Below are 9,783 nucleotides of genomic sequence, written 5' to 3'. Positions count from 1 at the left end.
GCTTAAGGCCGGAGAAAACGCGATGAGGTGCCGCCACCTCTAACCCGGTACAGCGCTGCAGACCTTTCCACCGAGCCCTCCTGCAACCAGGCAAGCCGGGGCAGGCCGGACACCACAGGCCGCCCACGCGTGGCTCATGCCGGCAAAAACAGGACGAGGCGCTGCGGCCTCTCACCTGTGCCATCATCGGGCCCTCGGGGGCTGGGGGGAAGCTGCGGCACGCACGAGAACCCCCAGCCGTCTGCATCCGGCTGCCAGCCACCGGGACCGGCTGCCGCTCTGCCCGCTCCAGCTTAAGGCCAGAGTCAAAGGACGAGGTGCCGCCACCTCGCCCGCCCATCACCAGGCCCTCAGGAGGCGGCGGCAGCCGCGGCGGGCTGGATGCTCACGGGCAGCTGCCCTCGCATATACCAGCGCTCCACCTTTGCCATCATCGGGCCCTCCGGGGCCGGGGGAAAGCCGAGGCAGGCTCGGCTCCACCCGGTCTTCCAGCGTTCGAGTGCCGGTGGCCGCCGCCGGCCACCGGGCTATGCCCTGCGGAATCCACCTTTGCACCTCTCGCACCACTCGGGTCAACAGCCACCGCCAGCCTGCCAGACCCTCGCAGGCGCCCGGCTGGCTTACTTGGAAAACACCGGGAGAGACCAACCGGCCGAACAGACAGAAAACGAGCCGAACCACCAGGCAAAACCACCACCACAACGGCCGCCCAGCGCTCCACTTCGCCGGCTGAGCCGTAAGCCTTGCAGCCGCTCACTAGCGCTGCTCCGTGCACGAGTCACCACTACCTCCTATAGTACGGGAGATCACGTCCCCGCCCCCGGCCGGCTCCAAGAGTGCCGTCCCTGCCCACCGGGGAGACCCGCCAATGACACCGACTTTTACGATGACGTAACTGGAGGCAGCGAAAAACAGCGACCCCTTGGCCAGCTCCGAGAAAGTGGCGGGGCTATCAGGTCTACCTCCCCGCCCCCGAAATGCGGCTAAGTCCCGCCGGAGCCGGGTAGACCTGGCGGCTCTTTTCACCGGCCGCTGCGGCAGCGACACCCCGCGTCCTCCGGGCGCCGCCGGCGGCCGCGCCGGCCTCCGGAGCCGGGTAGACCTGGCGGCCGCCCGCGGAGCCGGGTAGACCTGGCGGCCCTTTTCACCGGCCGCTGCGGCAGCGACACCCCGCGTCCTCCGGGCGCCGCCGGCGGCCGCGCCGGCCTCCGGAGCCGGGTAGACCTGGCGGCCGCCCGCGGAGCCGGGTAGACCTGGCGGCTCTTTTCACCGGCCGCTGCGGCAGCGACACCCCGCGTCCTCCGGGCGCCGCCGGCGGCCGCGCCGGCCTCCGGAGCCGGGTAGACCTGGCGGCCGCCCGCGGAGCCGGGTAGACCTGGCAGCCCTTTTCACCGGCCGCTGCGGCAGCGACACCCCGCGTCCTCCGGGCGCCGCCGGCGGCCGCGCCGGCCTCCGGAGCCGGGTAGACCTGGCGGCCGCCCGCGGAGCCGGGTAGACCTGGCGGCCCTTTTCACCGGCCGCTGCGGCAGCGACACCCCGCGTCCTCCGGGCGCCGCCGGCGGCCGCGCCGGCCTCCGGAGGCGGGTAGACCTGGCGGCCGCCCGCGGAGCCGGGTAGACCTGGCGGCCCTTTTCACCGGCCGCTGCGGCAGCGACACCCCGCGTCCTCCGGGCGCCGCCGGCGGCCGCGCCGGCCTCCGGAGCCGGGTAGACCTGGCGGCCGCCCGCGGAGCCGGGTAGACCTGGCAGCCGTTCGGTGCCCCTTGGGCGGGGGGGGGCGGGGGGGGCAGGTGCGCCTGTTTTTGGTTCGTTTTTTTCGTTTTTTTTTTTTTTTTTCTTTCTTTTGAGATTTTAGCAAATCTGATTAAAAGGGCCACCCTCTCCCGGTTCTCCCGGACGGCATTTCTTTCCCCCTCCCCTTCCCGAGTTTGAACCACTTCTACACCAAGGGAGCACGTTTAAACGTACTGTCTGATGCAAGAGTTATTTCACCTTTATTGATTCCGGCGGGAAATATTAATACAATATTAACGACAACCAGTTTTCAAAATAATTTTTGTTTCCTGACACACACACACCCCCCCCCCACCCTCGTCGTTCTCATGCACGTGCACGCACCTATTCCGAGCCGGTGGCTGCCAGGCACTTGCCAGCTTCACCACACCAGCCAGCCCCTCTGCTCCGCTGCTGCCCCCCCCCCCCCCCAACCATATTCTGTCGGCGGGGTCCGGGCAGAGGTGGCAGCCCCCGGCACAAACTGCCCGGCTCCCCGGCGCGAGTTCGCTGTTCACTGGGTGCCTTCAGGACTGGTAGCCCCTTGCCAGGTTCAGGTTCGGGTCCCGGCGCTGCTGGGTGCTCGCCGACTTTTGGTTTTGGTTTTTGCGGTCTTGGGCTTTTTTTGGGGGGTTGTTTTTAATTTTTCTCCCCCCCCCCCGCCTGGTTTTTTTTGGTGTTTTTTTGACGTTTTCCTTTTTTTAATAAAATAAATACTTTAAAATACATATCTGCGATCCTGCAGGCACTGCCACCCCCCCCCCCCCCGGTGACACACGCGCGCTCAGAGGCGCGCGCACACACACACACACACACACACACACACAGAACGCGACGCAGGCACACACAGCTACACGCACCCCTGCACGGGTGTGCTCCCCCTCCCTCCCCGCGCTGCAGTCCCGGACCTGCAGGCCAGTAGGTGCAGCCCCCCCCCCCCCCCCTCCCCCGGCCCCACCCGATCACAGACTTTCCGGCGCCCTGGAGACGGGGGGTTGGGGGGCGGGTGGCTGGGTGGGGTGGTCTGCAGCCCGGCAACGGGGCCCCCGGAAACTGTGGTGTTTCCCGCCACGGCAACGGTCTGCTGCTCAGTCGCGGCGGCAGCAGCGGCGGGGAAAGGAGGCTAGAAAAGAGGGGGGGCGAGAGCGGCTGGCGAGCAGGCGGGGAGCCTGGCGCAGAGGTAGGCTGGCGAGGGGGGACGGTGTGTCTTTTCGGAGAAGGCTTCTGTTTGGATCGGTTGGAGTTTTATTTTTTTTACTTCTCTCCCCCGTCCCCGTCCCCGTCCCCGTCCCCGTCCCCGTCCCCGTCCCCCCCCCCCCGGTCGTTTAGTTTTCCCCCCGCGGCGGGGGCGGGCAGGAGTGGAGCAGGGCGAGAGCGGCTGGCGAGCAGGCGGGGAGCCTGGCGCAGAGGCAGGCTGGCGAGGGGGGACGGTGTGTCTTTTCGGAGAAGGCTTCTGTTTGGATCGGTTGGAGTTTTATTTTTTTTACTTCTCTCCCCCGTCCCCGTCCCCGTCCCCGTCCCCCCCCCCCCGGTCGTTTAGTTTTCCCCCCGCGGCGGGGGCGGGCAGGAATGGAGCAGGGCGAGAGCGGCTGGCGAGCAGGCGGGGAGCCTGGCGCAGAGGCAGGCTGGCGAGGGGGGACGGTGTGTCTTTTCGGAGAAGGCTTCTGTTTGGATCGGTTGGAGTTTTATTTTTTTTACTTCTCTCCCCCGTCCCCGTCCCCGTCCCCGTCCCCCCCCCCCCCGGTCGTTTAGTTTTCCCCCCGCGGCGGGGGCGGGCAGGAGTGGAGCAGGGCGAGAGCGGCTGGCGAGCAGGCGGGGAGCCTGGCGCAGAGGCAGGCTGGCGAGGGGGGACGGTGTGTCTTTTCGGAGAAGGCTTCTGTTTGGATCGGTTGGAGTTTTATTTTTTTTACTTCTCTCCCCCGTCCCCGTCCCCGTCCCACCCCCCCGGTCGTTTAGTTTTCCCCCCGCGGCGGGGGCGGGCGGGAGTGGAGCAGGGCGAGTGCGTGGCTGGCTGAGAAAGAAAGGCGGGAGCGGGGCCACGGGTGCGGCAGGATAGGGACTCGGCAGCTGGGGTTTAGAGACGGCAGGGCACCGGGGGGGCTCCCCTCTCCCGCCCGGGCACGGAGCCGGCAGGGACGCCGCAGGGTCCTAAAGTCTCCCGCCTTCCACCACCGGGGGCGGCAAGCCTGGTGGCGGAAGGGGGGAGCAGGGGCAGCCAGGCTCGGCGCGAACTGCGTGGCGGGAGGGCGGGGGGGCGGTGTGTGTGTGCGTGCAGCGGCGGGCCCGGGGTGACGGGGGTGGGGGGTGTCGGCCCGGGGCCCTGTTTCGGGCGGGGGGGGGGGGGGCTGCGCGCGTGTGCGTTTTGAGCGCACGACTGTGAGCGGGGCAGCGGGTGGAGGGTTTGGGCTGGGGGGGGCCGGTTGCGGGGGGGGGGGTGCGCACGTGTGTAGCCCCGTGCGAGTGGGTGCGGTGGCGGGCGGGAGGTGTTTGGGGCGGGGACTCGAATGGGGGGGGGCAGTGCGTGCGTGCGCGTGCGTGTGTCTAAGGGCGGGTGAGCGGCTGCAGCAGCAGGCGGTGGGCGTTCGGGCCGGGGGCCTGTTTTGGCGGGGTGCGGGCGCGCACGCAGGTGGAAATGAGAAAGATTTGTAACGGTGTCGCTAACGCCGCTTTCTCTGTTACAGCCCGGGTGGTCGGCCGCTTCGACGTCCGGCCTGCGCCCGTGCCTGCCTACGGGCGATGCGCTCGGCTCCCGGTCGGACCCGTCCCTGGCAAAGCAGCAGCCGCGTGCCTCGGCCTGGGCAGAGACCTGGGGCTCCAGGGCCCCAGCCAGGGCTGCCGGAGAGGCGCGCCGCGCTTCCGACAGAGGGGCATCAGCGGCTCCGTCGCCGGCGGGATGCGTTCGAGCGGTGAGGAAGGTCCCAGCGGCCTTAGGCGGTGGCGGGGGGCGCGCTCCTTCGGCGACGGGGAGCGGGGGGGAAACGGCCCCGGGGCGGGCCGGTCAGCCGGCACGGCGGCCACGCGAGCTCGTCGTCTCCAAGGATGCTCGGCTAAGTCGGCCTCGGCCACAGGGACCGCTTGTCAGGCAGCCGACTGGCTTTCTTCAGAGGCCTGCGAGACCGCCGTCCCTCGGAGGCCAATGAACAGTTAATGCGCGATAACGCAGGGGCCGGAGAACGCTAACGTTAACCAAGAGCGTCGCAAGGTCCTAAAGGAGTGCCGCAATCAAACTTTAGGAGTCGGTAATTTATAATACTGGTGACTACTAATCGAGTCATATTCAATCCGTGACGATCCGCTGGTAGGTACGTACGTACGTATTCCTTCTCCGGCTATTAACGAAGGGATGCACACCTAGCGTGCGTGAACGAATGAGTTTTGTTATTTAAGGAACTGCCAGAAAGCGTATTACCGCGTAGCGCTAAATCAGTCGGTAGGTGACGCTCCATAAACGATACAATCCAGCATCGCTCGTCAACTGTTAATAACTTCAATCGATGACGATTCATAGCGTATCGATTCTTCTGTATTCGTTTAGGAGCGGATCCCACGCCAACGGTGCCACGCGGTACCCCGACGGCCACCGACTCGTACAGAGACGAGAGAGCAGCGTCGGCGCCTCTTCCCGAAGAAGTCGTTACCGATAAAGTACACCGACTGCGGGTAACGCTTTGCTCTCACGTTTTTGACGCGTGCCTGCCTGCCTGCCTGCCTGCGTGCGCGGTAAAAGACAAGCTGTCAGACACAATAAATTTTAAGAAAGTGGAATCGCGGAGCGGTCTTAATACACTAACCAGGACCGGCCCGTAGCGCGGCCAGGGAATGCAGGCCGACCCTGCAGCGTGGCCAGGTTTACCCGGAGACACAGGTAAGGAGGCCAGGACTACCCCGGAGCATCAGGTAGGGATACCGGGCTGACCCCCAGAGGGTCAGGTAGGGTGGCCGGGCCTACCCCGGAGCGCCTGTAGGGACCGCAGGTGTACCCCGGAGCACCGGTAGGGGTACCGGCACTACCCCGGAGCATGAGGTAGGGGCGCCAGGCCTACCCCGGAGCGTCGGGTAGGGATACCGGGCTGACCCCAGAGAGTCAGGTAGGGTGGCCGGGCCTACCCCGGAGCGCCTGTAGGGACCGCAGGTGTACCCCGGAGCACCGGTAGGGGTACCGGCACTACCCCGGAGGATGAGGTAGGGGCGCCAGGCCTACCCCGGAGCGTCGGGTAGGGATACCGGGCTGACCCCAGAGGGTCAGGTAGGGTGGCCGGGCCTACCCCGGAGCGCCTGTAGGGACCGCAGGTGTACCCCGGAGCACCGGTAGGGGTACCGGCACTACCCCGGAGGATGAGGTAGGGGCGCCAGGCCTACCCCGGAGCGTCGGGTAGGGACACCGGGCTGACCCCAGAGGGTCAGGTAGGGTGGCCGGGCCTACCCCGGAGCGCCTGTAGGGACCGCAGGTGTACCCCGGAGCACCGGTAGGGGTACCGGCACTACCCCGGAGGATGAGGTAGGGGCGCCAGGCCTACCCCGGAGCGTCGGGTAGGGATACCGGGCTGACCCCAGAGGGTCAGGTAGGGTGGCCGGGCCTACCCCGGAGCGCCTGTAGGGACCGCAGGTGTACCCCGGAGCACCGGCAGGGGTACCGGTACTACCCCGGAGGATGAGGTAGGGGCGCCAGGCCTACCCCGGAGCGTCGGGTAGGGATACCGGGCTGACCCCAGAGGGTCAGGTAGGGTGGCCGGGCCTACCCCGGAGCGCCTGTAGGGACCGCAGGTGTACCCCGGAGCACCGGCAGGGGTACCGGTACTACCCCGGAGGATGAGGTAGGGGCGCCAGGCCTACCCCGGAGCGTCGGGTAGGGATACCGGGCTGACCCCAGAGGGTCAGGTAGGGTGGCCGGGCCTACCCCGGAGCGCCTGTAGGGACCGCAGGTGTACCCCGGAGCACCGGTAGGGGTACCGGCACTACCCCGGAGGATGAGGTAGGGGCGCCAGGCCTACCCCGGAGCGTCGGGTAGGGACACCGGGCTGACCCCGGAGGGTCAGGTAGGGTGGCCGGGCCTACCCCGGAGCGCCTGTAGGGACCGCAGGTGTACCCCGGAGCACCGGCAGGGGTACCGGCACTACCCCAGAGGATGAGGTAGGGGCGCCAGGCCTACCCCGGAGCGTCGGGTAGGGATACCGGGCTGACCCCGGAGGGTCAGGTAGGGTGGCCGGGCCTACCCCGGAGCGCCTGTACGGACCGCAGGTGTACCCCGGAGCACCGGCAGGGGTACCGGCACTACCCCGGAGGATGAGGTAGGGGCGCCAGGCCTACCCCGGAGCGTCGGGTAGGGACACCGGGCTGACCCCAGAGGGTCAGGTAGGGTGGCCGGGCCTACCCCGGAGCGCCTGTAGGGACAGCAGGTGTACCCCGGAGCACCGGTAGGGGTACGGGTACTACCCCGGAGGATGAGGTAGGGGCGCCAGGCCTACCCCGGAGCGTCGGGTAGGGATACCGGGCTGACCCCAGAGGGTCAGGTAGGGTGGCCGGGCCTACCCCGGAGCGCCTGTAGGGACCGCAGGTGTACCCCGGAGCACCGGCAGGGGTACCGGTACTACCCCGGAGGATGAGGTAGGGGCGCCAGGCCTACCCCGGAGCGTCGGGTAGGGATACCGGGCTGACCCCAGAGGGTCAGGTAGGGTGGCCGGGCCTACCCCGGAGCGCCTGTAGGGACCGCAGGTGTACCCCGGAGCACCGGTAGGGGTACCGGCACTACCCCGGAGGATGAGGTAGGGGCGCCAGGCCTACCCCGGAGCGTCGGGTAGGGACACCGGGCTGACCCCGGAGGGTCAGGTAGGGTGGCCGGGCCTACCCCGGAGCGCCTGTAGGGACCGCAGGTGTACCCCGGAGCACCGGCAGGGGTACCGGCACTACCCCAGAGGATGAGGTAGGGGCGCCAGGCCTACCCCGGAGCGTCGGGTAGGGATACCGGGCTGACCCCGGAGGGTCAGGTAGGGTGGCCGGGCCTACCCCGGAGCGCCTGTACGGACCGCAGGTGTACCCCGGAGCACCGGCAGGGGTACCGGCACTACCCCGGAGGATGAGGTAGGGGCGCCAGGCCTACCCCGGAGCGTCGGGTAGGGACACCGGGCTGACCCCAGAGGGTCAGGTAGGGTGGCCGGGCCTACCCCGGAGCGCCTGTAGGGACAGCAGGTGTACCCCGGAGCACCGGTAGGGGTACGGGTACTACCCCGGAGGATGAGGTAGGGGCGCCAGGCCTACCCTGGAGCGTCGGGTAGGGACACCGGGCTGACCCCAGAGGGTCAGGTAGGGTGGCCGGGCCTACCCCGGAGCGCCTGTAGGGACAGCAGGTGTATCCCGGAGCACCGGTAGGGGTACGGGTACTACCCCGGAGGATGAGGTAGGGGCGTCAGGCCTACCCCGGAGTGTCGGGTAGGGATACCGGGCTGACCCCAGAGGGTCAGGTAGGGTGGCCGGGCCTACCCCGGAGCGCCTGTAGGGACAGCAGGTGTATCCCGGAGCACCGGTAGGGGTACCGGCACTACCCCGGAGGATGAGGTAGGGGCGTCAGGCCTACCCCGGAGCGTCGGGTAGGGATACCGGGCTGACCCCAGAGGGTCAGGTAGGGTGGCCGGGCCTACCCCGGAGCGCCTGTAGGGACCGCAGGTGTACCCCGGAGCACCGGTAGGGGTACCGGTACTACCCCGGAGGATGAGGAAGGGGCGCCAGGCCTACCCCGGAGCGTCGGGTAGGGACACCGGGCTGACCCCAGAGGGTCAGGTAGGGTGGCCGGGCCTACCCCGGAGCGCCTGTAGGGACCGCAGGTGTACCCCGGAGCACCGGTAGGGGTACCGGTACTACCCCGGAGCATGAGGTAGGGGCGCCAGGCCTACCCCGGAGCGTCGGGTAGGGATACCGGGCTGACCCCAGAGGGTCAGGTAGGGTGGCCGGGCCTACCCCGGAGCGCCTGCAGGGACAGCAGGTGTACCCCGGAGCACCGGCAGGGGTACCGGTACTACCCCGGAGCATGAGGTAGGGGCGCCAGGCGTACCCCGGAGCGCCTGTAGGGACAGCAGGTGTATCCCGGAGCACCGGTAGGGGTACGGGTACTACCCCGGAGGATGAGGTAGGGGCGTCAGGCCTACCCCGGAGTGTCGGGTAGGGATACCGGGCTGACCCCAGAGGGTCAGGTAGGGTGGCCGGGCCTACCCCGGAGCGCCTGTAGGGACAGCAGGTGTATCCCGGAGCACCGGTAGGGGTACCGGCACTACCCCGGAGGATGAGGTAGGGGCGTCAGGCCTACCCCGGAGCGTCGGGTAGGGATACCGGGCTGACCCCAGAGGGTCAGGTAGGGTGGCCGGGCCTACCCCGGAGCGCCTGTAGGGACCGCAGGTGTACCCCGGAGCACCGGTAGGGGTACCGGTACTACCCCGGAGGATGAGGAAGGGGCGCCAGGCCTACCCCGGAGCGTCGGGTAGGGACACCGGGCTGACCCCAGAGGGTCAGGTAGGGTGGCCGGGCCTACCCCGGAGCGCCTGTAGGGACCGCAGGTGTACCCCGGAGCACCGGTAGGGGTACCGGTACTACCCCGGAGCATGAGGTAGGGGCGCCAGGCCTACCCCGGAGCGTCGGGTAGGGATACCGGGCTGACCCCAGAGGGTCAGGTAGGGTGGCCGGGCCTACCCCGGAGCGCCTGCAGGGACAGCAGGTGTACCCCGGAGCACCGGCAGGGGTACCGGTACTACCCCGGAGCATGAGGTAGGGGCGCCAGGCGTACCCCGGAGCGTCGGGTAGGGACACCGGGCTGACCCCAGAGGGTCAGGTAGGGTGGCCGGGACTACCCCGGAGCGCCTGTAGGGACAGCAGGGGTATCCCGGAGCACCGGTAGGGGTACGGGTACTACCCCGGAGGATGAGGTAGGGGCGTCAGGCCTACCCCGGAGCGTCGGGTAGGGATACCGGGCTGACCCCAGAGGGTCAGGTAGGGTGGCCGGGCCTACCCTGGAGGGTCAGGATGG

Source organism: Buteo buteo, unplaced genomic scaffold (assembly GCF_964188355.1).
Source record: "Buteo buteo unplaced genomic scaffold, bButBut1.hap1.1 HAP1_SCAFFOLD_37, whole genome shotgun sequence".
NCBI lineage: Eukaryota > Metazoa > Chordata > Aves > Accipitriformes > Accipitridae > Buteo > Buteo buteo.
Note: the sequence above shows the minus strand (reverse complement) of the source record.